Raw genomic sequence first — 6,000 nt, 5'->3', positions numbered from 1 at the left:
ATTATTATGATTTTGAGTATCTATGAGCTGGATTATGACTCCCCCTAGGATACAAGTTTAGTCCAAAGCCCAGACTTCATGGAAACCCTAGCTGGCTCCCAGAAGCCCGCTACTCAGGAGGGGGTGACTTCAGAGGTCTCCCCATCTGCCTTTCCACTCCCCTTGGCTGTTTGGCGAGTGCTGTTCACTCTGTGGGTGGTGGGGAGGGGGGCTATACTGGCTGCGTGGAGTCCCCTGAGCTGCACCCCTCAATTGGAACCCTCCAAGGAGAAGTGGTTAGCTGCTATTTCAACAGAAACCACTCGTTTTGCTGGTGTGCCTCCCAGAGGAAGGGAGCAGGCTTCACTCTGAGGACAGCTGGTTCTCTGCTCACTTCTGCAGTTCTGCCTATGCCCAGTGCCCAACTCTCTTGAGGTGATAACATCACTCAGGGTACCCAGGGTGGGCTGTGAGGGTGGGAAGGAGAAAGCCCCCAGCCTCTTGGCACACCTACTCCAAGTCGGGACTCTAAGAATGAAAACCAGTTGGCAATTTCTTGGAAAGGGGAATTTGTCTCTTAAATCTGCAAGAAGGAAAAGGGCTGTTGTTTTTTAATGGTTGTTTTGTTCATGATGGAACACCCTCCCAATGGCGGTCCTGGCGTTTATGCCCCGTGCAGGCTCTGATGGCACCAGGAACAAGGACGGACAGCACAGGAGCCTTTTCCATGAGGCAGCCACTGATTTCATTGCCACCACAGTTTCCCATCTGCTCAGGCACGGGCCAGACAGTTTTCTGCGCGCAGTTCACAGCCCTTTGTGATTTAGGTTCACACAGAATCAACAGCTTGATCAAGAAGCCCTGGCGAGGATTCAGAGGGTGACACTTCCAGTGTCTGTCCTCCTTCAAAGCCAGTGCTGGGCCTTCACCTGTGAGCTCACCCTCTCTCGGCTCCCTTCTCAGAGTCTGTTTCTCTCTCTCCCCACCATGTCTCGCAGCCCCCCACAATTTTTTTCATCTGTCCCTCCTTTTATCAAACACTAGATTTCCACCTTTTAAATGTGCCATTCTAACCAGACACCTCCCATAAATTATATTGCTAGCCCCACTTCACCTGGCCAGGGCTAACATGGAGGCTCAGTTCCCATTCTTCACGTCTTTTCTCTGGGTTCCAGCAACGCACTTTTGCAGAACATACGTAAAATTCTGCTGACATTGAGAGTTCATTTGGCCTGAGATGCTCCAAAAGGGAGATGGGAGGAGGCATGGTTTGTGCCTCAAAACTCAAAACTCAAACTCAAAAGCTATCAGACAGCTTTGCTTTTTCCCCTGAGAATTGGAAGATGGTTTCTCATGGGAGTTCTTGGGGTTACACTTGAAGGTCGGGTATGCTCTTTTGTTTAAAGAGCTTTGGTTCCATTTGGGCTGTTAGCCTCCTGCTTTCAAACAGGCCAGGCAAGAAAATAAGGCCCATTTTCCAGTTCAGGTGCAAGCCTGCCACACTGCTTTGCCTCTACAGCCAGAAGATATCAGAGAGTCAAGGCCTTAGAGCATCTGACTTAATCTCTTCATTTTGTAGAGGAAGAAACTGAGGTTCAGAAAGAGGATATGGCTGCCCAAGCAGCTGGTCACATGGTATGTCATGTCAACAAGTCCTTAATTTTCTTCCAGTTAAACAACATTACAAGGCACCAGGCATCTTTTTAAGTTCTTTACATTCTATCAAGTTCAACCCTCACACAGGCCCCATAACACTGAGGTTTGTTGCTACCATTGTCATTTCACAGATGAGGAAACCGAGGCACAGAGAGGTTAAGTAACTTTTCCAAGGCCACACAGTATGAAGCAGCAGAACTAGGATTCAAACCCAGGTAGCCTGGCTTAAGAGTCAGTTGGGGGAATGAATTTTTAAACTTTTATAAGAAAGAACTGACAGGAAATCAAGGACCCTTGACTAAGAACAGAACAAGCCTTACTAAATTTTCTCTTGAAAACTTAGGAAATGGCCACCAAAGACCCAAAGAGGAGGAAGAATATGTGGAGGAAGGGATAAGAAAGGAAGAACCAAACAACATGACTTACAGAACCAAGAGACAGAGCATCTATCAAATTATGGTCCAGAACATAATTTGGCTCTTCTTAAAGGGTTAAGTTACACTGAACTATCTGAAAGAACAGTGTCTGGCTTGGGAGGCATGTGCATTTAGGACAACAGGCACGACTGAAATTCAAGCTGCCAAGGACACTCAGATAGATAAGCCCATGCCCACTCTCCTCGTGGTACTACCATTATTGAAGGTGCCCTTCTGCTTCTTTACTTATCAGACTTGGGGAAATGCACAGACAGAAGTAGAAAGAGGATCCCACCTCAATCCTCACTTCTGTAGTCGGTCAGGGAGCCCAACGTGGCAACCACAGCTGCCTTCTCCCCCCACGCTCTGCCAGCAACTCACACTCTGCCAGCAACTCAGTTGGATAGATTCTTCATCTGATGAGACGAACAAGTCTTTGATCCAGATGATCAGAGTATTTGGTGGCCCTGCCTTTACTGAGTTGCCTCAGTTTCCCATTGCCAGGGAGTATTGGGCAAGGACGTGTTAGGACACGGCCCCAGTGAATCCCTCGTGTTCCACACAGCGTCCTCCCCACCCCGTCGTCTATTGAATCCTATTTGACATCATTATCTCCCATCCTTTTGGTATGAAGCTGTGTGCTTGCACACACCTATGTACATTGAATTGAAAGACAGATACAGATGTAAATTTCAAAGAATAAGAAAGGTACACAAATGAAATATTATTAGTTAAAATATTGTTACCAAAAAGTGGAATGTGAATCTGATCAAGCTTTTAGATTTAACAAATAATTTCTAGGAAATACAGGGGAAAGGGGTCTGATATCTTTAATGAATTGGAGAGAGGAAGAGCTTGAAATTTAAAGCCTACAAGAAACTTGAGATACATGAATGCATTGTCATGTACAGGTCTTATTTGAATTCTGATTTGAACGAAAAGCCTCTTCATCTCATTAAGAGGTGACTGGCTACTCAGTAACTTCTACTTCTCATGTTTAATAATTTAAATAGATTATTATTTGTTAAATATCAGTGGTAGAATTTTTATTTTTATTTTATTTATTTTTTAATTTTAATTTTGTATTGTTATTCAATTACGGTTGTGTGCCTTTTCTCCCCATCCCTCCAACCCACCCCAGCTGAACCCCCCTCCCTCCCCCACCTCCACCCCCCCTTGATTTTGTCCATGTGTCCTTTATAGTAGTTCCTGTAATCCCCTCTCCTCACTGTCCCCTCCCCACTCCCCCCTGCCCATTGTTAGATTGTTCTTAACTTCAATGTCTCTGGTTATATTTTGTTTCCTTTTTTCTTCTACTTATTATGTTCCAGTTAAAGGTGAGATCATATGGTATTTGTCCCTCACCACCTGGCTTATTTCACTTAGCATAATGCTTTCCAGTTCCATCCATGCTGTTGCAAAGGGTATAAGCTCCTTCTTTCTCTCTGCTGCGTAGAATTCCACTTTGTAGATATACCGTAGTTTTTGGATCCACTCGTTTGCTGATGGGCACTTAGGTTGCTTCCAGTACTTGGCTATTGTAAATTGTGCTGCTATGAACATTGGGGTGCACAGGTTCTTTTGGACTGGTGTTATAGGGACAATGAATACAATGTTCATTTCAAATCATACACATATTTTTGTTGTGAAGCCCTCAGTACCAAGATTTCTAAGCATAAAATACATTCCATTAGGGTGAAATTATGGAGGGGAAGTAGAAAATAAATAGTGCATTATGAAAATGAAGAAATGTAAAATTTCAAGAGTTTCTTTCCATATCTTTAAAAAGCGGTAAGGTGGGTATCAAATTGCCATAGGACTTAGATTCTGTGGGTATGTTTTAAAGGTTAATGTAACAGTTTTATTTTGTAATGTCAGTGTTATTTATTTGTGCGATTCTTGCACAAAACGATCCCTTCTTTGATTGTTCCGAGAAAGATCCTGGTGTGATGGGGACAGCGGGGATGAAAAATTCATTATCCCTTCATGAACAACACACAAGGCCTAACTCCCCTGGGAGTAGACCGGCAGAGGTTGCAACATGGTTTTTTGTTTGTGTGTGTGTTGTTTTGCTTGCAGCAATTAGAGAGCAGTCCCTTGCCCTTTCTTGGAGCTTACTTAAAATGTCAAGAAGAGATCTGTCCGCTGGTCTCAGCAACTGGCCCTAAGCATTATAAAACCCAAGGATTCTGCTTGTCATCTATATTTACTCATTCACTGGATAAATATTTATTGACCACCTATAGTATGCAAAGCCCTGGGTCAAGCATTGGGCAGAATTATCTGTATTTCATGGATTCTGAGATGTGAATTTTTTCAACATGTTGGTCTTTGAATTTTGGATATTTCTATGACAATGCTTTTTTTTTCTTTCTTTCTTAGTAACCCTGCAAACAATTGCTTCTCTGCTTTTGGCCAAAGAGGAAAAATGCAAGATAAGAGGAGGCAAAGTTCACAAATTAGCAGCTTTTGGAGCAAAAAAAGTCTTGGAGCTTGTGTGGTTCGAAGATGATCTGTGTGTTTCATTTACTCATGCTCTTCCTGGCCTTAGAAACACATCGTAAGTGAGTATAGGTTATTTATTCTTATTCTATAGCTCTTCAATTCCCAAATGACTTTTTTATTGCTGGAGAGAGAGGTGCTTTCTACCCAAAAACCCATTTGGAAATTGATTTTTGATCTGTTGTTGAAGCCATAATTTGAGGAGACTGACATCTATATCATGTCTGTAGAAACCAGTTAGAAATCTTTTTAATCAAGCAAAAGAAAGGTTTTTCTATTCCATTTATTCATCCAAACATTTATCGAGTACCTATGATGGATCAGACACTGCCAGGTACTGTTAGGGGACAGGGACAAATGGAATATTGTCTTTGTCTTCAAGGGACTTACAATCTAAAGGGGGAGGCAAACTTGTGAGTCATTAGTGCTCACGTAAGGAAGAATGAAATGAATGCTGTAGCCAAGACCCAGGGGCTCCTACATGAGATCCACATCACTCCACAGCAGTGCATGGACTTTAAATTGAACAGAACTAAGGCCGTTGTCCCCTTTGCTCCCCAATGTGGCTGCAGAAGAGAAAAGACCCCACACAGAGCTCAGAACAACGTCTCAAAGCAGCGCTTCCATGGTTGATAGAAAGAGACTGCTCCCACCCACTGCGGGATGGCAAGGACTGCATGTTTTGAAAAATGTACAGTCAGCCAAATTTTCCACGTCTCCTCTATCTGCTGTGGTTGGCTTCTACCCAGTGATAGGTCCCAGTGGAAGGTCCTACTGGTAATCTGTTTACTCCTGATTCTTTGTCCTGTCCTGCTTCCCTGTCCAGCATCTCCCTCACCCCTGTCAACCCTTTCTGTTCCCTTCACCTTTTTCTGAGCTACGAGCTCCCCAAGCACAGGCAGCAAGCCTGTGTGTCACGGGATAGACCCTAAAAATTAATTTTGCTATTTCAAGGAAGAAAGGAAGGAAAGGAAAGAAGGGAAAGAAGGAAAGAAGGGAAGATAGTGTCTCTTCTTGAATCTGTGAGCTTAATAAACCAAAGGAAATGTGGGGTTCACCACAGAGCAGGAAATTGCACCTTGGAGAGCTGAGAAAGTTCAACTCTGGGTTTCCCCTGCTGGAAGGGTCTGAGAGCAGTGAATCAGCCCAGTGCTTTGCCCCAGCACATGTTGACAGCTGATACTCATGCGAATGACAGGTAGTTGGGGGCCTAGTCAATTTACCTGAATCCCCAGAGCATTGATTTTCAAGCCACTTTTTTCTCCCACCTGGTATGCAAGTAATTAAAATTGAAGTCCCTCTAATTTATGGAAGAGGGGAACAAGTCATTTGCAAGTTTTGCTATTTTATTTTTTGTAACAGATTTCTTGAGACAAACCATTCTGTATGTGCCCCAACAACACCAGCAGCCCCCCACCCAGCACAACTCCACCACAGCTTACCTGCC

The sequence above is a fragment of the Desmodus rotundus genome, chromosome 6, assembly GCF_022682495.2.
Source record: "Desmodus rotundus isolate HL8 chromosome 6, HLdesRot8A.1, whole genome shotgun sequence".
Taxonomy (NCBI): Eukaryota; Metazoa; Chordata; class Mammalia; order Chiroptera; family Phyllostomidae; genus Desmodus; species Desmodus rotundus.
The sequence above is the reverse complement of the archived record's forward strand: the minus strand, read 5'-3'. Positions refer to the sequence as shown.